The sequence below is a fragment of the Diadema setosum genome, chromosome 16, assembly GCF_964275005.1.
Source record: "Diadema setosum chromosome 16, eeDiaSeto1, whole genome shotgun sequence".
In the NCBI taxonomy this organism is placed as follows: Eukaryota; Metazoa; Echinodermata; class Echinoidea; order Diadematoida; family Diadematidae; genus Diadema; species Diadema setosum.
In genome coordinates this window covers 33,558,667-33,582,040 of record NC_092700.1, presented here as the reverse complement: position 1 = coordinate 33,582,040, position 23,374 = coordinate 33,558,667, and the positions used below count along the sequence as shown (strand labels likewise).

General features: G+C 35.4%; 1 long non-coding RNA gene across 1 annotated transcript; it reads right to left on the bottom strand.

The window, feature by feature from the left end:
• Positions 1 to 388: 388 nt before the first annotated feature.
• On the bottom strand, positions 389 to 15,266 carry LOC140239538 (uncharacterized). Its single transcript, XR_011901992.1, has 3 exons — positions 15,196 to 15,266; positions 11,369 to 11,554; positions 389 to 508 (listed from the first exon to the last, which is right to left on the bottom strand). It is a non-coding gene; the product is annotated as an uncharacterized lncRNA (long non-coding RNA).
• Positions 15,267 to 23,374: the final 8,108 nt, after the last annotated feature.

The following is a 23,374-nucleotide window of genomic DNA, read 5'->3' as shown; positions in this document are numbered from 1 at the left end:
CAAAATAAAGGGCCTATTTCTACCCGATATGATTGGTAAAAAAAAAAAACAACAACAATTAGCGTCGAGAGTGGAGAACTTTTGTGGCGGACGATCCTTCGTCGTTTATTTTCAGAGGGTCATTAAGTTTCACAGCTGCTGTTTTACGACATCGTAATACTGCATCCCCATACACAGCTAATTGAGATAATTCTGGCATTGACCTTTGTTAAGTGAAAAGTCAGTTGTATCTTATTAAAAGCCATTCCAATGACTCTGTTCACTATCTGTTGTATAAACAGATACTGTTACTTCCGTCATAGTTTATGCCCGTAACCCAAGATAGTGTTGTTGCTGTCGTTGTTGTTTAATTTAATCATCTATTACCGTATGGATAGCTGGGAAACTCGGTTTTCACTGTTCTGTTCTTGCAATCAATCAATGATCATACCAGATTGTGTGGTCGTTGGAATACCGCCTGTTGTTGGTGATGCATTCGTAGTTGTGGATTCCACAGTGGTTGGTACATCTGAAGCGACAAAGGTGTTGGGGCAATTTCAAAAGCAATTATTTGTGGCTCGTCTTTATAAACTCCTTATACCTATGCCAGAATCCGTAACCAGAAGTAATCAAAGTTACACCGTCCCAACCTTTTCAAAATGTGGTTGAAGTAGAAGTATCAGGAGGTGAAGTTTTATAGAATAGATATACATGTATATGGTACAGTGACATTTAGTATAGTTCAGCTCAGTACAGTTCAATGTATTTTCAAATTTCAATATTTCTAAAAGAAATAGCAAATTCTTTGTCATTGATGCAACGAATAAAAACAAAGAAATATGTGAAACAACAATGTTTTTGAATTCCATATTACAAAATATAGCACATATTGAAAATGACTGTTAATGGTCATGTTATGGTACAAAGTTGTCTCAAAGAAGTAACAGATGTACGGGGTATGATATTTGAAAATGATCATTAGTCGTTACGTACAAGTTGATATCTCAGAGGTAAAGTAACATTAATTTCGGCGTGTGGGAAAACGAGTGACCAAGAGGGAAAGAGAGATGGGTGGGGGGGGGGGGGGGGGGTACGTTCACATCAGTCTTACCGGTGGAAGTATATTCAATTCAATTCAATTCAATTCAATTTTATTTCCATTTCCATTGAATAAACAGAAAAAAATATATACAATACATTTACAGATTAAATTTATAGCAATTTCAAAGAAAACGTACAAGTGGTCACGAGTAACAACAGAATTTCGTTTCTAAGGTATATACCTAATACAAATATTAGAATGGAAATGGAGGGTCCCACTTAAAAAGCAAAGCTTGTAGGGTATGGGACCCTCAAAAAATACGTACACAAAGTCAAAGAAACCAATGTCAACTGACATGAAATTAACTTAGGAAGGGGAAAAAGAAGAAAAAGAAAAAAAAAGAAAAAGAACAAAAAAGGGGGAAATGAGACTATGGTACAACACTTGACACGCCATCGTGGACACAAGCATACTGTACTTCATGATGAAAATGCAATAACAAAACAATACAACGCTCCCTGGTTTGAAATTGCGATTGATTGGGTGCATATGCCGGTATGAATGCATAGGAACGGATATTAAAAAAAAAACAAAAAAAAAAGAAAGAGAATAGACTCACTGTTACTGGTACAGTAAAAGAAATATCTGAGGTAAACTTATGTTAGACAGATTGTTTTCCTTAAAAGATGATTTCTGTGTGATATCTTAATACTTGTAAAAACAAACAAACAAACAAATGACTTGATTGAGAGAATGAAACCGAACCTAATTTGGTTGTATATCATAAGATTTCAACAGAAAGAATTTTAATTTGTTCTTAAAAGAATTCAAAGTTTGTGCTGTTATTATGTCGTTGGGAAGTGAGTTCCAGTTCTTTGGCCCCTCGTAGATGAAGGTTTGCTGAGCCAGCAACGTCCTAAAAAATGGCAAATGAAATTCGTTGGATTGCCTAGTAGGATAATTATGAAAAGATAATTTTTTTAAAACATTGATTCAAACATATTATGGAAGATTATTTTTATTGTAATTATACATAAATTGTCCTAAATTAAACAAATACAAATCTTTAATTTTAAATATTTTATTTTCAAAAAATAACGGATCAGTATGAGACAAATATGCAGTGTGACATATAATACGCAGTGACTTCTTTTGTAGCAGAAGTAATTTATCCCAAAGAGTTTGATATGTATTTCCCCATACAAGAATACCGTAATTTAAATAAGGCAATATGAGGGATGAATATAATATAAGCAGGGACGACAAAGGAAGACAAAATTTAATCTTGTTGATTATACCGATGTTTCGAGAAATAATCGTACATATACTATCAATATGAAATTTCCATGAAAGCTTAATATCAACTGCTATTCCCAGAAATTTGATATAAGAAACATTTCCAGTGGTGTGCCATTAAAAATAATATCAACAGGTAGTGCCTCAATGGAGTTGCTGAAAAGCATATATTTTGTTTTTTTAAGATTGAGATATAATTTATTAGCTTTTATCCATTGAGCAACTCCTTCTAATTCAAAATTTAATGTCTTTACTCGGGTAAAAGGATTATTATGCGAAAAAACAAATTTGAATCATCCGCAAAGAGAATGAAAGAAAGAATATCTGATGATTTACAGAAATCATTTATATAAATAAGAAACAGAAGCGGACCTATAATAATAAACTTCCCTGTGGCACCCCACATTTAACAATTAACATTTGTGAATTGCAACCATTTAAAGAGACGTATTGCTTCCTGTTCAAGAGGTTGCTCCTGAACCACTCCAAGGCCTTCCCACGGACTCCGTAATGTTGCAATTTATTAAGTAAAATATCATGATTAATGGTGTCGAAGGCCTTGGAGAAGTCCAGGAACAAACCTATGAGATGTGAAGATTTGTCGATAGCATGTGCTACTTTTTCTACAAAACTCAATAATGCATGTGAGGTGCTATGTTTTGCTCTAAAACCAAACTGAGTATTTGAGAGTATATTATTGAATTTCAAAAAAGTAAGAGTTCTTTTGTAAACAATTTTTTCAAGAATTTTGGACAATTTACATAACAAAGAAATTGGTCTATATTATTAACATCTAATTTGTCACCTTTTTTAAACAAAGGGATGACTTTTGCTATTTTCATACTTTGAGGAACAATATAGGTAGGAGTTGTTAACAAAAAAGTAAGGTCGCATGGCAACGGTCACAAGAGTTGATTCATGTTTTGAAAAATTATGTGGCAACAAGTAATTGATTTGCCTTACTACGGAGAAAGGCCTTCAATGAGCAGAAGTTCAGATTTTATCCAGTCAACAAAATCTAGACAGCTAGTTCACTCCTCTGATTTAACGCTCTTGCGAGCCACAGCGAGCTATGTTGATTTTTTTTTTTTTTTTAGTACAATCAAAGGTACATTCGAATGGCAGGAAGGAACCTTAGCGGCATTGTCATTTTCCTTTATTGCATTGTGACTGCACTCTGATTTAAACAGATGACCACTCTAACATGATAAACTGATACATAATGATTTTTTTTTTCTCGTGAAGCAACATTGATGTGGTGCAGTGATGAACGTATTTCCTTCTACATGTACATCCATCTTTATATTGATGCTCTTTGTATATTTTGGAGCTATAGCAATGTACATGAAATCCAAACGTTTGCTTTTAAAGTCAAAATGTTTGACTAATGCATTTAACGCATGTATTTATTTTATACCACCGCATTGTTACTGCTAGGAACAAGCTTAGTTTTAAAACAGATGGCTACTTAAAGAAGAAAAAAGAAAATAAATAAATTCAGCCCACTTACTGTATTGAAATTTCCGGAGACAAGCATCATATATTGTAGGATTATAATGTGCGTGCTACTTTACTCATGTATTTTACAATTTGCTCCATCTGTTGGTACAACGGCGAATAATGATCTCGAGGTCGACGCACGACCTGATCTGCGGAAGGATCTATTTTAAAGACAAACCTTTCTGGAGAGGTATTTTTACCTCGTTCCGGACTTCTCTGCCTTAACCTCTTTTTATCATTCAACCATTGTCAGCAAGATGAATGCAGAATTAGCACTGTGCGCACCAAGAGTATAAACCTAATTTTCTATAGGCATTCACACTCCAACGAAACACCCATCCCTTTTGTAATTCAATCGGTTGAGCCCACTATTCGCGCCATTTTCCGTTGGCAGCAATCTTGCTTGCTCCGCTCCACTAAAACAACCCCACCCAAGTTGTAACTCGCTATGCTACGTTGATTTTTTTTTTTGAATGGCAGGAAGGAACCTTAGCGGCATTGTCAACTTTTCATGATCCATAACTGAATCATTATTCTGACTGCACTAGTCTTTTAACTAAGAACTCGTAACTAACTGCTATTGCATAAAGTTTTCATACAGTGAAAATTATCAAACAAAGCAACCATTTTATATGATACAGTGATAAACTGTTGCTATACCGATGTCTTTTGCATATCATGTAATTAAGGCAGCAGTTATGGTTATATAGTGTTTCTTACTAAAAATCAAAATGTCTACCCCAGACATTAGTGCGTATTCATTTTCCTTTATTGCATTTTGACTGCACTCTGATTTAAACAGATGACTACTCTAACATGATAAACTGATACATAATGAAATATTTTTTTTTCTCGTGAAGCAACATTGATGTGGTGCAGTGATGAACGTATTTCCTTCTACATGTACATCCATGTTTATATCGATGCTCTTTGTATATTTTGAAGCTATAGCAATGTGCATGAAATGGAAATGTTGGAGCTATAGCAATGTACATGAAATGGAATTGTTTGCTGTTAAAGTCCAAATGTTTGACTAATGCATTTAACGCGTGTATTTATTTCATACCACCGCATTGTTACTGCTAGGAACAAGCTTAGTTTTAAAACAGATGGCTACTTCAAAAAAAGAAAACAAACAAACAAACAAATTCAGCCCACTCACTGTATTGTTATTTCCGGAGACAAGCATCATATATTGTAAGATTATGTAACGTGCGTGCTACTTTATTCATGTATTTTACAATTTGCTTCATCTGTTGGTACAACGGCGAACAATGATTTCGAGGTCGACGCACGACCTACAGTTTGTATTGTTGCAATTTCTGAGTTCACTGTTCGCATCCAGCAAATTGTTACGTTTCTGTTGATACAGAAACCAACAATGTAACTGAAGTCGATGTATCACTTGTTTAATTGCTTGTTAGCAAGAATGTTTTTACTGTATAGCCGTCCTACGCTGTTACGTCATTGTGTGATTACCTTGTCATTACTTTTGTTATGAATGATTGTTAGTTAAAATAGTTGTTAAGGACTTCAAATTTAAATACCGTACCCTCCCGTTTTCAGTGACAACAGCAGCTATCAATCTGCTGTATCACAACCAGTTCTGCCCAGTTCTTCTCTTCTTTCATGCTTTGTCTTCACAGCTTAATGTCTTATCTACCCGTATCCTACCCTATAGAGCTTTCAGATTCTCATCTTCCCTCCGGTATCTGCCTTCATATCCTCCCTTTCTTCTCTACCCGCATTATATACACGGCTATACCGAAACCAGATTTCTCTTGTCCACCCCCCCCCCCCCCCCCCCTTTCTGGAGTCTGTCTTTATTTCTTCCTCTTTTCTTTCACCCGATTCCATCTCGACTCATTCTAATGTCAAACAAGAATATTGTAAAAATGACAAATTCCTTTCAGAAAGGAGGTTGTATTGACATAATGATACTGTTTATTTTTCATTATGTGTAAGTCACACTACTTGCTAGGTCACCCCTAAAGTGTAGCATATTATTTGAATTTGTGTTTTTGTGTGTCTATGCTCTGCAGTCCTGTAGATCATGTCAATAATTTCATTTCAAGCGCTCCTCTAAAGTTTGTTACAGCACAACACGCACCGATGCACCTCATCGTATACACCCCGTGTATACGATGTGCACTACACTTCCCGTTGCACCATGATATGCTGCGATCACGTAATGTTACTCATTGTAAATGGATTCTGATTTTGGAATAGATGACCAACAGCTAGTCAACCACACAAGTCAGTATTTCACTATTAATGAATTTAACAGTCAATTTTTTTTGTTTTGTCAATAAGGCAAATCAGATTTGTGCTAATTTTAGTTTAATTCATCTTAATTCAAGGAGTTCGAATAGAAACTTTGAATTGTTTGAATTATTTCTAAATTCTCTCAATGATTTTCCATTTTCCGTTATAGGAATTACCAAAACATGGTTGCACTCCAATTCCCCGGACCTGTTTGGCATTGACAATTACAATTTTATTCGTAATGACAGAAAGCGTGGAATAGGAGGTGGGGTTGCCATGTATGTTAATAATCAAATTAAGTTCAGAATTCGGACTGATTTGCATATTCAAGGAGCAGAAAGCTTATTTATTGAAATTTTAAATGACAATGAGAAAAAATATTATAGTTGGTACCATTTACCGTCCTCCGCAAAATGATATTCAATCTTTTTTTGACAATTTCGATCAGTGTGCTAATGAAATTCTTGGAGAGAGAAAATCATTTTTTTGATGGGAGATTACAATATAGATTTATTACAACCCACCCATTTTCATGACATATTACTTTCCAACTCACTGCATCCCCACATCAATAAACCCACCAGAATAAACAATAACACCCATAGTAAAACATTGATAGATAATATACTGTCTAATGTCATTACTGAAACCTGCACGAACGGCATTCTTTATTCAGACATATCTGATCATCTACCGATTTTTATGATTAAAGACAAATCTGTAACAACCCCAATACGCCGCCAACCCAAACAATACTTGAAAATGTATAGAAATGAAACACCACAAAATATTGATTCATTGAATCAAGATTTATTTGCAGAACAATGGGATGACGTCTTTGAACTCCAAGACGTTGATTCTTCTTATGAAATTTTTTTACAAAAATTATTAGATTATCATGACAAACATATTCCTTTAATTACCAAGAGAAATAGAAGGAAAAGAGCCCGGCAACCCTGGATTACTCAAGGTCTTATACATTCCATTCTTACTCGAAACCGTCTTTATAAGATATCTCTGAGAAAACCCACTCCTGAAAATGTGAAAAGGTATAAAATATATAGAAATAAATTAACTACTTTAATTCGAGTTTCACGTAAATCATATATTTCAAATAAACTCAAATCTAACAAGGATAATAAAAGTGCTCTTTGGCGGACTGTTAATGAAATACTCAAAAAGAAACCTATGGAATGTCCTGATAGTATTACTCATAATGATAATGTTATCACTAATCCTGACCAAATTGCAAATATTTTTAATAATTTTTTTGTTCTAATAATGTTGGTCCTTCTTTAGCAGCATCTATTCCCATAAATGATATCAAAAATTATAAAGAATATTTACCTGAAAATAATCAAAATTCTTTGTTTTTTACTCCAATTAATGAATCTGAAATTATTGATATTGTTCGATTTTTGAAATGTAGTAAATCCTGTGGGGCCCGACAATTTGAGGGTGAATTTGTTGAAAAAGATAATTTACCCCCTAGCAGCCCCTCTCACCCATATATTCAATCTATCCCTCCTCAATGGCAAGTATCCAGACTCTTTTAAAATCGCCAAAGTTATCCCCATCTATAAAAGAGAAAATCCATTAATGGTGAAAAATTATAGACCCATCTCATTGTTGCCTGTTTTATCGAAAATCTTAGAAAAAGTAGCTTACAAGCGTCTTTACTCGTTTATGATTGAAAATGATATATTGAATACGAATCAGTTTGGTTTTAGGAAAGGATTTTCTACCGATTATGCTATAATCAAATCTGTCGATAATATTATTGATGCGCTTACTAAAAAAGAACATATAATTGGAGTGTTTATGGATCTTAGTAAGGCATTTGACACCATTGATCATGACATTTTACTTGGAAAATTACAGAATTATGGCGTGAGAGGGATTACTTTGTCATGGTTCAGAAGTAATCTAAGTCATCGCAAACAATATGTTGCATTTAAATCTAGTCACTCATTATACTCTAACGTGTCATGTGATGTCCCTCAGGGATCTATCCTCGGGCCCCTACTTTTTTTGATTTACATTAATGACATCACCAATTGCTCCCCTCGTTTGAACTTCATCTTATTTTCAGACGACATTAACGTTTTTTACTCTCATATAAGGATATTGCAACACTGATTGATACACTTAATATGGAATTAGGTAATATTTCGAAATGGTTTAGAAGTAACAAGCTTTCATTGAATATTGATAAAACATGTTTTATACATTTCTATACTCTTCAATCCCAACCCACCCTTCCTAAAAGTATTTACATTGATGGTATAAACATTGCTGAGAAACATTCAACCAAGTTTCTAGGAATGACCCTAGATAGCAATTTAACTTGGAATACTCATGTGCAGAATATTACTACAGCAATATCTAAAACAACTGGTGTTTTAAGGAGAATAAAGTATTTGATTAATGATCAAACTTTAATAATGTTATATAACACTTTATTTTTACCATATGTAATGTATTGCAATATTGTATGGGGCAACTGTAGCAAAAGTAAATTAAATACAATTTTTATTCTTCAGAAAAAGGCTCTTCGTATATGCACACACTCAATTTTTTTGGCTCACACCGATCCTATATTTCATCGCCTAAAAACTTTAAAAGCCCATGACATACATATATATATTATCTAACTTCTATATTTATGTATAAACACACTCGAAATTTATTACCATTTTTTCATAATGCCTTAGTAACCAATGACCATATTCATTCATACCCAACCCGTCGTTCCCATGATTTTCATTTAAGTAATCCAAAGCTTTTACTTGCTCAAAAATCGATTAGACATCACGGTCCGGATACATGGAACACTCTTCCTGAGGAGTTGGAACAGTGTGCCTCCTTGTTTTCATTTAAAGCAAACTTAAAGAAGCACATTTTATTACAGTATACTTCAAATACAAATTAAAAACAAATAATTCATATGATTAATGTTGGTCTCCCAAATAGCAACATCGCATATCGTTCCCTCTTCCAGGAAACCAATTCGATTATTCTACATTCCAGCATATCTGCCCTTCTGCACTTTCTAGCACTTGCACGCACATCCACCACCATCACGTTTATTTTCCCCTATCTTCGCAGTAGAATTTGTATTGTATTGTATTGTATTATTACGAAACTAGTATACGTCCCTACTTTTTCTTCTGGCCGGCCATCTTTTCAAGCTATGCTTACAATGGCGGCCCTCTGCATTATTGGTCCATAATTATAATTGTTGTAATCCCCGCTGCATAGACATGCATACTGTATATTGTATCATTAATTACCTTTTATATCTTTGTTTACGCAAGTCAAACGACTCTGTTTTGAATTTATTTTGTATATTTCCCACATGTTCATGATCATGTGCCTTATGTATATTGATTTGCTGATTGATTTGTTGATTTACAGAAAATAAAGTATCTATTAAACAAACAGTGGAGAAGTTGTAGAACAACGATAAACATGATAAATAGGCAATCCACGTCCAGTACGACAGGCGAGGTCGTCGCCTCGTCTTCCGTTCGCACTTTATGCGCACCTAATGGTACTATTTTCGCATAATAACAGGGGATTATTTGTGCCCTGCTTGTGAATGCTGGAATTGTACAAGTAAAAGCCTGAATAAGTTGCGTAAAGATAAATATACTTGTTTTCGCCATTACCCAGTTCTAGTGACGTAAATCATGTAGGTTGCTAAGGAGACAAGAATGGAATTGGATGGGAATTCGGCAACGGTTTATGGCAACATGCAGCATTTGATAATCGGCAATTTAAGTTGCCTTTTAATCCACTGTATAATGTGAAGGACAATTATATTTTTCTATGTATCGTATGTGACATTAATTCAGTGAGTGTACATTGCCGAGGCAAGACTGAGTATCTTTATATGGATAAATTTTAGTAAAAAATTATTGTGTGTTAAAGTTGTGCCGGAGTTTTAACAAACAGCATATAAATGTGCGTAACATTGATGGATGGCACCGGAGAACAGTGGATTAAATAATTGTATCATTTAATCTGCCTTTTGGCATGGATTGAGAGAAGGATTTAATGAAATGAATATACCATTATGTTTAGAAAGGGTGAATATGAAAACAGTTTGGTTGCATCACGATGAAAGAACACATGCAAGGCCTTTTCAGATCGTTTTTGACCTATTATGCAGACAATATTGTTCAGTTCAGTTCATTTTATTTTCATTCTCATTTTTCTTCCAGCAAAACACAACACAGAATGAATCGGGAATTATATCATATAGGTTAATTTTAATGGTATACATAATAATGTGGAAAACGAAAATGAAATTGTAACTGGAGATATTCTTTTTTTTTTTCGTTAGCAAACCAATTCCTTGTCTATTTTGGGTAATATAGTTGGAGGTTTTCATCGAGAAGAAAACATGTGCTAAATATTTATTGTCAAAAAATATTGTTGTCATATCAGTTTACATTTTAATACTGCATATCATTGCACTATATACAATTCAAAAAAAAAAAGATATATGTGTATAACCTAACTCTTAATACTTACTTTCGTTTCTATGTTATGAAGGAGCTATCGCTTTTATTTGTATTGATTCAGTGTAAACTGAAGACCAAACATCTATGATGTTTATCTGTAGTGGAAACTCATTCATGCATATAATCATAATAGAAGAAGTGCGTCTCTCAGAAAACATTGCAGCTCATCAAAAAATAGATTTATCATCTTTTGCTATAATACAGCCGTCACGACCTACTTCAATTTTGCTTTTCTCCTGTCATGTAGTTACAAGCTCCATTATCGAGTTTACGAAACATTCCATTTGTAATTTGTTCTCGTCAGACATGAGAATCATGATGTGACCTCACGTAATTCTTATCAAATACGAGTTCGCCGATGTTTGAAAATCAGTCTTTACAAACCTTGAAAAGCACTACCGCCGAAATTGATCTAGTGAAAGCAGTAATCCTATAAAACGCCATGGCAGATCGAGAAATCGCTTAATGGATTAACGTATTAGTCGCCAGTAAATCCATGGGATTATGCTGCAGTGTAACAAAAAAGGAACAAAGCGACAGCACTTTCGCGTTTTCTCCATATTCGAGCTTAATAAGCTATAGACAACATTATAATGAGTTATAAAGCAGGATATTTCCATGAGTTACATTTAAGCAATATTGAAATCTCACTCTCATCTATTTCACTCACAAGGAAAGCACGTTTGCAATGTATGAAGTTATGATTGATTAAATATCATTAAAAGAAACATCAACAATAAACAATAACTATACAAACCTAAGTCAAGACAACTCGATACTGTCGATATGTGTGGCGCCCATTGTGACATCATCATGGCTAGCTTTGAAGCTGGCGGTACCGAGACCAATTCCTGCTGAACGACTGACCCGCTACGCCGGTCCCACTTCTTGCCACACGTGATCTTTTCTAGCCCTTGACCGAGTACCATTGGGATCAAAATGACTGGACGAGAAAGAATATTACTACCGTAATTGTAAAGTGCTGTAGTGTTGATCAAGATAAGAATAATCATTACATTTATCACGATATATGAAGTGTGGAATGTGAGTAACACATCTTTACTGGGAATAAAGGGCTATAATCTTGAGACTGAATGCCGCCACGGAAATGTTAGGGGTGGAGGTGTAGGGGCTTACATTCACTCATCATTAAAATATAAACGACTTGGTTTCACTGCAATAGCACATGCAGAATCCCTGTGGCTTGAGCTTTTATGTGATAAAAAGAAGGTCATTGTTGGTGTTGTTTATCGTAAACCCAATACCAACATTACAGAATTCCAAGAATCTTTCTTGAATGTATTGCATTCTTTAAAATTGGATAGACATAATTGTTTGATTATGGGTGATTTTAACATCGATCTTATTGATATTGGAAAAGATTCAGAAAACTTTCTAACTGTCATGCATTGTATTGGATTGTCTCAAGTGATCTCATTTCCAACTAGATTAACCCGAAATTCTGCTTCCTTGATTGATCATTTGTATACAAATATGGACATATTTGATATACATGCAGGTGTTATCGAGGCTGATGTTTCAGACCATCTTCCAATCTTTACTGTCTTTGAAAGTATGTTTTATTTTAAAAGTATCGTCCCAACTTTTGGGAAAGTTGTACGATCGTATAAACATTATGATGTCGATTTATATTGTTTAGACTTGGCCAATGCTAGGTGGGATTTTGTGTACAAGTGTAAAGATGTGAATGATGCATATTCTGTATTTTATGGTATATTTCGGGAAATATGTGATAAACATGCTCCATTAAGAAAGAACAATAGTACTAGTCATTCAAAATGTTACCCTAAAAATCCATGGGTAACAAAGGCCATTTTAAAATCAATTAAAAAGAAATACAAATTGTATAAAAAGTATAGGTCATCAAATTTTGATCTAAAATATGAAAGGGAGTACAAGGTATATCGAAATATTCTAACTACTGTTTTGAAAAATGCCAAACGCGTTTATTATAGTAGTATGTTTAATGATAATAAGCAAGATTCGGGTAAAACATGGAAAATAGTCAATGAGTTGTTAAATCCTGGTAAAGAACATACTGCAAGTTTAGAAATTGAAGAGTTGGAGGTTAATAAAGTTGATGAAGTTAAATCTGTCTTTTCTGCAAAAGAAATAGCAGAAGAGCTTAATGACTATTTTGTTACTGTAGGACCAAAGTTGGCCACTAAAATTCCTGAAACACAAATTAATCTAAAAGAATTCTTGGGGGAAATAAATCGTTATTTTGGAGGCCAGTTACAGAGAAAGAAGTGTTCGATATTTTATTCGCATTAAACTCTAAGAAATCACATGGATATGATAATTTACCAGTAAGATTATTAAAGGATGCAGCAAGTTTTGTTTGTAAGCCATTGCTTTACATTTTTAATTTGTCCTTAGAAACTGGAATTTATCCTCAAGCCTTAAAGATAGCCAAAGTAACACCAATATATAAAAAAGGACCAAAATCGGACCCTGGAAATTACCGACCTATCTCCGTTCTGCCAATAATTGGAAAGGTTTTAGAGAAAATTGTAAATGATAGACTGGTTGATTTTTTTGAGTCCGATGATATTTTTTATAAACACCAATATGGCTTTCGTAAAAGATACAGTACGAAATTGTCTTTAATTGATCTTGTAAATACACTAATGACATCACTTGATGAAGGAAAAGTAACACTTGGTATCTTTATAGATTTTAAAAAGGCTTTTGATACGATAAATCATGATATTCTTCTATGTAAACTGGCTCATTATGGTGTTCGTGGAATTCCACTTCAATGGTTTGCTGATTATCTGTCCAACAGATCTCAGCTGCTATCTTATAGAGGAATGGTCTCGACACCGAAGACTATAACTTGTGGTGTCCCGCAAGGGTCAGTTTTGGGGCCAACACTCTTTTTGATATTTATAAATGATTTGCCACGCTCTTGCTCTTTCTTTAAATTCAGATTGTTTGCCGACGATTCAAATATTTTTCATACTTATGCTGCTCGCCAAAAAGAAATAGATGTGAATGAAGTAAATGAAAACCTGCACAAAGTTCAAACATGGTGTAATGCCAATAAGATTACAATCAATCTAAAGAAAACAAATTATATGGTAATCAGAAGAAAACGTCAGTTAGTTTCGATGAGGGGTGCAATAAAACTATCTGACACAGACATTGATGAAGTGAGTGTTGCATCCTTTATCGGAACTCAGATTGATTGTCATCTCACTTGGAAACCTCACATTCAATTGGTAAATAAATGTGTTCGAAGGAAAGTAGGTGTACTGTATAAATTAAGACAGTATGTTCCGCAGCGCATTCTTGTGCTTTTGTATAAATCTTTTATACAACCACACATATTATATGGTATTGAAGTATGGGGCAGTACTTATAAATCTCACTTAAATTGTATACATATTTCTCAAAAAATGGCTCTGAGAGCTATAACATTTTCGACTTTACGAACACATTCAGAACCATTGTTCCAACGATTCAAACTTCTAGATGTTGTTAGGTTACATAAGTTCTCAGTTTTAACATTTATGTACGATCTCTGCAATGGAACTATTCCGCACCCTCTGTATGACTATTGCCAAATTGTGCATCATACTTACAGGACAAGAACAAATGAAAAAAGAATGTTGTACTTACCAAAATTTAGAACCACACAGGGACAATTTTCAATTTCTTACTTAGGACCAAAACTTTGGAACACATTGCCAGGAGAAATGCGTGAACAAAGCAAAAGATCTACATTTCGTAAATGCCTTGCAGATTTCCTTCTCTAATAGATATTGTATCAAGTATAATTAGTTTTCTGTGTTAGAAAATATATGATGTACGTTGTATTTAAATATTAACAGCCATTTCAACCAACCATGTAATAATTTTTCGTTTGTGTTTAGCTTTTAGTATGAAGATCAAGGTGACCAATCTCGACTAGCACGTGTGCTAACTTTTGGTTTCCTTGTTAACAACAACTTTGTAGAATTACGCTACATGTATCACATTTAAATCTCAAATGTCTTCATTTAATCATGTTATTGTAAAGGAGTAATAGATAAGTATTTTTTTTTTCATATATGTATGTAAATACCATTGTATAATGATTGAAAATGTACATGTTCAAATGTTGTTGCTAATAAACTTCAAACTTCAAACTTCAGATATAATGGTTGCAAGATTCAGACAGGTTTGTGGTTTATTATTGCTGTCAAATATGTTATTTTGATTAGGTGCAAAGAAAATTCCCAGTCATCTTAACCTGCGCTATTCAAGACTTTCTGCATTTCCTTCTATTGAAGATGAGACGAAAAACGGAGCACCCTATGTAAAAAAAAAAAAAATGATAATAAGTTTTAAGTGCAAAATAACTGAACATCCGAAATGTATATGTCATGCTGATGTCGCGAAGTATGAAACTAAATAGAGTAATGAAAATTGTGTCAAATTTGTACAACATCAAGTCGAATCGACTGTCAGAGTCTAAAGGTCCATCACAGATTGTGAATGCAATTATGAAGCATACTAAACCATGGCATGAATGAATGGATTTGAAAGGAATTTGAATAACATCATCAAGATACTTACACGTCAGAATGAGAAAACTGGTTTTGCTTGAAGCCATTTGGTCCATCATGTCGCTTTACAAGCAAACTAGAAGAAAAATCCAAAAAGTTAAGATAGCAACCAAACAAAGCCATATGGGAACACGGTAGTATAGTCTCGACGCAGTGGGTTATAGCATTATTCATGTTAAAATTGATATTATCGGCAGGTATATTTCCGATAAGTCATTACAAGCCAAAATAGAAAATAAGAAATGTTTACTTTTTAATGATACATGCATTATTCAAGTGCAACAAGTATACAGACCAGAGACGTTTCGTTAAACAACCCTATGAGTGTCTTATCATGCCGTTTGGTTACATTCTATCATGTCATGATAAGGGGATATTCAAATGAACTTTTGAATAGAAGTTCGGATATAGAGAGATAAAGGTAACTTGGTAGCATCTAATGTCATGTACCATGTGTGTTTTTTTTTTTTTAATACGATATGGCTTTGACTTAGTACATATCTGGAAATACGTTAATTTTGAATTTGATTAATTTGTGTGTGTGTGTGTGTGTGTGTGTGTGTGTGTATGTGTGCGACCATCATTTCGAAGTTGTTCTTTTTTCTTTCTTTTTTTATCAAATAGAGTTAAGATATCATTTGAGTTAGGTTTTGAAGTAAATATTGCATAAATTTGGGTATGTTTTCATTTATCTTGTGTATTTTGATGTGATATTTTCATCATTGGTCTGTTTTGATGAATGTGTGTATTCTTTATGTGTAAGGGAATGCATCGCATGAGGGCTCACATGCCTAAGGGTATTAGCAGTAAAATAATTCCTTTTTGAGCCCGAGCCCATGTGTTGCTTTTCTGTTCATACTATTTGCGTTATGCGTCAACTGCGCCATTTCCATGTGAATGTACACGTTAAGTGACTGTGATTGTCATTTTCATTTGGCTGAATAAATAATGATAATACTAATTAACAAAGTCCCTTTACCAAAAGGTACATTATTATGGAGGCAATCTTCAGTGAAGCGTCGATGAGACGTCTGGATGATTTCAAATGCCCTTCAGAATTATATGTTCTAACAAACTCTCAGTTTGGTTTCCGCGAAAAGCATATAGTCAAGGCGCTAATTCCTGTAAGGGGCTTAATTAAGGAGTTCGTTCAACCCACCCCGCAGAAAAGGTTTGAGCAGACAGGGTGGTAGATGGGACCTCCATGAACATCCCCAGGTAGTATGTGATTCCAAATTGTGGTATCAGTAGAATTTTACAGGCCACTTTTCATTATTATTTGTTGGAACAAACGTAAAGGAGTCTGCGCACGTGAAGACTACTACACGTACCACTAGCACTGCTACAGGCGCCAGTGCCAGTGGTGCGTATAGTAGTCTTAGCGCACGCAGACTTATTTTTCGACAAAGAAGGGTTTTTGCCTGCAAACTAACTTTTCACGCCAAGCTGGGGTCGGTGTAGTGTAGTTTCTAGCCGTTTTTAATTCGTCTTTATTTCTCCGAGTTGAAGCAAGCCGAGTGAGAGCGCATACCCAGTGATTGCGACGCCCGAACCGTTTTTTGTTTTGATTTTTGTTTTTTGTCGCAATCACTGGGTATGTGCCCTCACTCGACTTAGCACAATACACAAGCTGCAACTTAGAGAAATAAATACGAAATAAACACGGCTAGAAATTAGACTAGGGTCGGTAACGCTTGTCGCTATTGGGGCACCGATAATGACAAAATTATCACAGTTTTTGCAATTATTTCATGAAGAATTCATCAAAACTCCATAAAACTATAGGCCTATATGTACATGTTGCTAGAGATGTCAGCAATACAGTGGGATACATTGTAAGGTATAATATTGTGCACGGTTACCATGGTAACCGGATGCCCACAGGTGATTGGTATAACCCTCAAAATGCTTCCTACTGCTGCAAACTTTGATATTTTTTTATGCTTGATCTTGGATTGCAGAACGGCCATTTCCTCTCCTTTTAGATAATCACTCTCATTTGATCGGTATCTTCCTGGACTTCTCCAAGGCCTTCGACACTATTAATCATAATATATTGTTTTATAAGTTGTCCCACTATGGTATACGTGGGAAGGCCTTGGAGTAGTGCAGGAGTTATCTAACTGATCGTAAACAATATGTTTCAATAAACAATTATAACTCTGATATTAGTCTGGGTGCCAAAGCGACTTTTTGGGCCTAACCTTGTTTTACCGTCCACCCAATGTTTTTTGATGGTTTTACCCTATTTCGGGGGTGCTGAATCCGAATCTGGATGATGCAACTCTTGTATCCTTGAGGGTTTTGAGATATTCAAGATGGCCGCCAAAATGGCCGCCCGAACTGGAAATTCCCACGTATTTCCTTCTAAATGGTGATAGATTGAAAACAATTGACGGTTTTACCCTTTTTCGAGGGTGCTGAATCCAAATCTGGATGATGCAACTCTTGCATCCTTGAGGGTTTTGAGATATTCAAGATGGCCGCCAAAATGGCTGCCAAAACTGAAAATTCCCACGTATTTCCTTCTAAATGGTGTGAAATTGAAAATAATTGATAATTCTATCCTATTTGAAAGGTGCTGAATCCGAATATGGATGATGCAACTCATGCATCCATGAAGTTTTTGAGATATTCAAGATGGCTGCCAAAATGGCCGCCAATTAAAAAAGGGAATTCCCACGTATTTCCTTCTAAATGGTGAGATATGGAAAACAATTGATGGTTTTGCCCTATTTCGAGGGTGCTGAATCCGAATCTGGATGATGCAACTCTTGCATCCATGAAGTTTTTGAGATATTCAAGATGGCCGCCAAAATGACCGCCAATTAAAAAAGGGAATTCCCACGTATTTCCTTCTAAATGGTGAGATATGGAAAACAATTGATGGTTTTGCCCTATTTCGAGGGTGCTGAATCCGAATCTGGATGATGCAACTCTTGCATCCATGAAGTTTTTGAGATATTCAAGATGGCCGCCAAAATGGCCGCCAAATAAAACCGGAATTTCCCACGTATTTCCTTCTTAATGGTGAGATATGGAAAACATATCATATTGTGATAGTGATGTAGAGAAGTGTACTGAAATTACCCAATATTACCTGTCTTAATCCATGAGCAGTTTTAATCTCTTCATCCATGAACACTCAAATTGGTTATTTGGTTTATATTGATGGTCTTGATGACATTGTTGAAGACACGAGTGGGACATTTTTATAGTTATGCTTCAATTTTTTTTTTCAATTATGATGTAACATTATATATGTGTATATGTATAATATGTATATGTATATATAATATATTACAAACACACACGAGGGGACGGTCATATCACAGGTAACGCGAAAAAATTGAGTAAAAAAACAAACGACAACATGGAAGGTAATAATTTAAGTATAAGAAGATGTTAAGGAGTTTCCGTTCATACAGGACATTTTAGATGTCCCAAAACCTTCGAAGACCTTCAGCACCCTCGTAATAGGGTAAGACCATCAATTTATTTTAAAACTTTTACCATTAAGAAAAAATATATTAACATTGGAATTCTGCCACTTACTTTGGCTGTCATCTTGATCGTCTAAAAACCCTAAAGAATGGATGAATTTCAACAACCAAGTTTCGAGGGTGCTGAATAGGGTCTAAAATTTTCCAATTTTTGACAGTTATATTGGCGGTCATCTTGGACATCTTAAAAACCCTTAAAAAGAATACGAAAGTTGCATCAACCAGGTTCGGACTCAGCACCCTCGAAATAAAGTAAAACCGCCAATTGTTTTCAATTTTACACCATTTAGAAGGTAACAGAGGGCTTACATGGAAAAATTCGTGTTTAACGGCCATTTAGGGGCCATTCTGGCGGCCATCTTTATTATCTCAAAACCCTCAAGGAAGCAAGAGCTGTATCCTGGAGCTTCAAATTCAGCAAACTCAAAATAGTGTAAAACCACCAACTGTTTATATTCTACACCATTTAGAAGGAAATAGGGGGTCTACATATGAATTTCCGTTTTTGGCGGTCATTTTTGGCGACCATCTTTATCATCTCAAAACCCTTAAGGATGCAAGAGTTGTATCCTGAGCTTCGGATTCAGCACACTCAAAATAAGATAAAAACCACCAATGGCTTTCAATATATGGGAACTTCCGTTTTGGGTGGCCATTCTGGCGGCATATTGAATATCTCAAAATCTTCAACAATGCAGGAGTTGCATCATCCAGATTCTCATTCAGCACCCTCGAAATAGGGCAAAACCATCAACTGTTTTCAATTTCTCACCATTTAGAAGGAAATACGAGGGAATTTTCGGTTTTGGCGGCCATTTTGGCGGCCATATTGAATATCTCAAAATCCTCAAGGAAGCAAGAGTTGCATCATCCAGATTCGGATTCAGCACCCTCGAAATAGGTGAAAACCATCAATTGTTTTCCATATCTCACCATTCAGAAGGAAATACGTGGGAAATTCCGGTTTTGATTGGCGGCCATTTTGGCGGCCATCTTGAATATCTCGAAAACTTCATGGATGCAAGAGTTGCATCATCCAGATTCGGATTCAGCACCCTCGAAATAGGGCAAAACCATCAATTGTTTTCCATATCTCACCATTTAGAAGGAAATACGTGGGAATTTCCGGTTTTAATTGGCGGCCATTTTGGCGGCCATCTTGAATATCTCAAAAACTTCATGGATGCAAGAGTTGCATCATCCAGTTTCGGATTCAGCACAGTCGAATTAGGGTAAAACCATCAATTGTTTTCAATTTCTCACCATTTAGAAGGAAATACATGGGAATTTCCGGTTTTAATTGGCGCGCCCATTTTGGCGGCCATCTTGAATATCTCAAAAACTTCATGGGTGCATGAGTTGCATCATCCATATTCGGATTCAGCACCTTCCAAATAGGATAGAATTATCAATTGTTTTCAAATTTCACACCATTTAGAAGGAAATACGTGGGAATTTTCGGTTTTGGCGGCCATTTTGGCGGCCATCTTGAATATCTCAAAACCCTCAAGGATGCAAGAGTTGCATCATCCAGATTCGGATTCAGCACCCTCGAAATAGGGTAAAACCATGAATTGTTCTCAATATCTCACCATTTAGAAGGAAATACGTGGGAATTTCCAGTTCGGGCGGCCATTTTGGCGGCCATCTTGAATATCTCAAAATCCTCAAGGATGCAAGAGTTGCATCATCCAGATTCGGATTCAGCACCCCCGAAGTAGGGTAAAACCATAAAAAAACATTGGGTGGATGGTAAAACAAGGTTCAGCCTCTGGCACCCAGACTATATGAGAGAATTAATTTGTGGCGTGCCACAAGGTAGTATATTGGGGCCGTTGTTGTTTATTGTTTATATTAATGGTTTTTGTGCTTCCTTCGAAGTGTTATCATTCATATTTTTCAAGTGTGTGAGTTTTTTTTCACATGAAGATCCAAATATTCTTGCGCACACAGTAAATTCGGAGTTACAAACTTTGACCCCGTTTACAGTGCGAGGCTCGGCCGCGGCTCGGCCGCGGCCGAGTCCAGCCCCGCTTCAGTGTAAACGCGCAAAAGGCCAAATGCGAGACCAAAATTGGCCTCGCATTTGGCCTCTCTCTGGAGGTGGTCTCGGCCGCGGCCGAGCCGCGGCCGAGCCCGGCCTTTTCTTGGTGTAAACGCAAACTGGGCCAAATGTGCGGCCAATTGCGCGGCCAGTTTTAGTCTGGCTTCCAAACCCTCTGCCTGTATCTTTCGCTGTTCAGGATATTAACCCCCTCAACGTCGAAAACTAGTATAGTTTAAGGTGGTTTTGTCCTGCAAAGGATTTTTTCTTACGGCAAAAGCCTTTGCCCAAACGGCCACTTCGTCGCCACGGAATTTGAATTGAATAACTTAAACTGCACCGGTCTTACACTCGAGACACAGTAAACAGTTCCAGCATATTCATTTTCATATTTCACATGAGATATACATTTCATCAAAATACACTAAAAAGAATACAAACCAAGCAAGATACAAAATATGTTATAAATCGGGGCATGGACAGAAAGCGTGTCAGCGTATATAATGTACATAAGACAATTCTCTATAACTTGTGAAATATGATGGAACCGCAAAAGCAAAGCTTGTAAACGCAGGTTCCAAGAAAATATACCAGTGTAAATTTGATATGCATTCAATGGAGATAAGACACAAAGTAATAGTGACGAAACTATGTAAAAACTAGATTATCAAGGTACAAAGGAAAAAGAAAATAAAAGAGATGAAAAAGAAAAGAAAAAAAAACAAGAACCTAAGGAATAACAACAGTGTAAAAAGTTAATTTAGCATATAGATACACAAGTATATACTCACACATATCTAGAATCAAATTCATAACGAGTTCAATATGTTACTACAATGGTACGGATGCAGTGATTATATAATGGGAGCATAAACCAGAAGCAAACGATCATAAACTGCAGGTTGATTCATCATACATTAAATAAGGATACTCCAGATAACATATCAAAGAAAAATTCTAATCAGACAATCAGACTGATTATATTCATTTATTAACTTTGATTTCAATTTTTGTTTGAATATAAACATACTAGAGCAATTGATTAAATAGGTGGGAAGATCATTCCAGAATTTAGGTCCGGTAAAAACAATTGTTTTTTGAGCAAGGAGTGTACGAGTACGTGGAAGGTGAAATGAATCTCTTTGTCTTGTTGGGTAAGCATGGACGGCATAGTTTTTTCTGAAACATGTGGGTAAATACGTCAGGCAAGCCGTTGGCTGATAACTGAAACATAAATGTGCCTAAGTTATATAAAAACAAGTCAGCAACCTTAAGGAGTCTGTTTTCAAAGAAAAAATGATTCGTGTGACAATAAAAATCGGCTAGATTAACTGAACGAATAGCCCGTTTTTGTAGTTTGAAAATTTTATCAATGTGTAATTTGGCACAGTTGCCCCAGGCAAGTATACCGTAACTGAGATAGGGTAAAACAAGCGTTGAATATAATTTTTTTTAAATATACTTGGGAAAAAAATGTTTTAGCTTATTTAAGATCCCAGTATTTTTCGAAAGCATCTGAGACAAATAATCTATATGATGTTTCCATGTTAATTCATGGTCAATATAAAGACCTAAAAATTTGGACGATTCAACTTGAGTCAAACAATCATTATTCATTTTTATATCGCCAGGCAAATGCGTAACGGAGTTACTAAATAACATATAAACAGTTTTGTTTACATTAAGAGATAACTTATTAGCTTGAATCCACATTTGAACCGACATTAATTCTCTGTTCACTACTTCTAAAAGAGTTGTTGGATCTCGATGTGAAAAGAAAATATTAGAATCATCGGCAAAAAGGAGAAAAGATAAAACATTAGATGAATTTCTAAAGTCATTTATATAAAGAATAAACAAAAGTGGGCCTAAAAGGGATCCTTGAGGGACCCCGCAAGATAATGTTTTTAGACTGGAAATAAATCCGTTGATATTTACAAACTGTTTCCTGTTAGTTAAATAGCTCCTGAACCAGTCCAAGGCCTTTCCAGTTGGCAAAGGGTCTGAAAACCAGACAATACCAAATTGCGTTAGTTTACAAGCAGAGCGCCACTACGACCAAATAATGAAAGGTTTGAATCGAAAGCGCGGCCGAGCCCAGCAGTGTAAACGGACAAAATTGGGAGGCTCGGCCGCGCAATTGAGGCCGGGCTCGGCCGCGGCCGAGCCGCGGCCGAGCCCGGCCCCGCACTGTAAACGGGGTCAGGGTATATGTTTCTTAGCCACACTTTAGATAATTTGAATATGGATATTTATTTTGATGATACTGTTTTAGAAAGTGTTTCATATACAAAATTTCTTGGAATTACAGTAGATAATAAACTTTCTTGGAAATTTCATATAGATTAAAATTGTAAAATTGTTTCAAGCAATACATATAGGCGTCATTGATAGGTTAAAAGTGTTTCTTCCCCAACACTCATTATTCATACTGCATTCGTCTTTGATATTACCTTATTTAAATTACGGAATTTTAGCATGGGGAAACACGCATCAAACATTATTAGATAGGGTTTTATTGTTACGAAAGAAGGCACTTCGAATCATTTGTAATGCCGCTCCTTGCTCTCATACGGCTTCTTTGTTTTTTGAAGAAAAAAAAAAGATTTTGAAAATTAAAGATTTGTTCTTATTTCATTTAG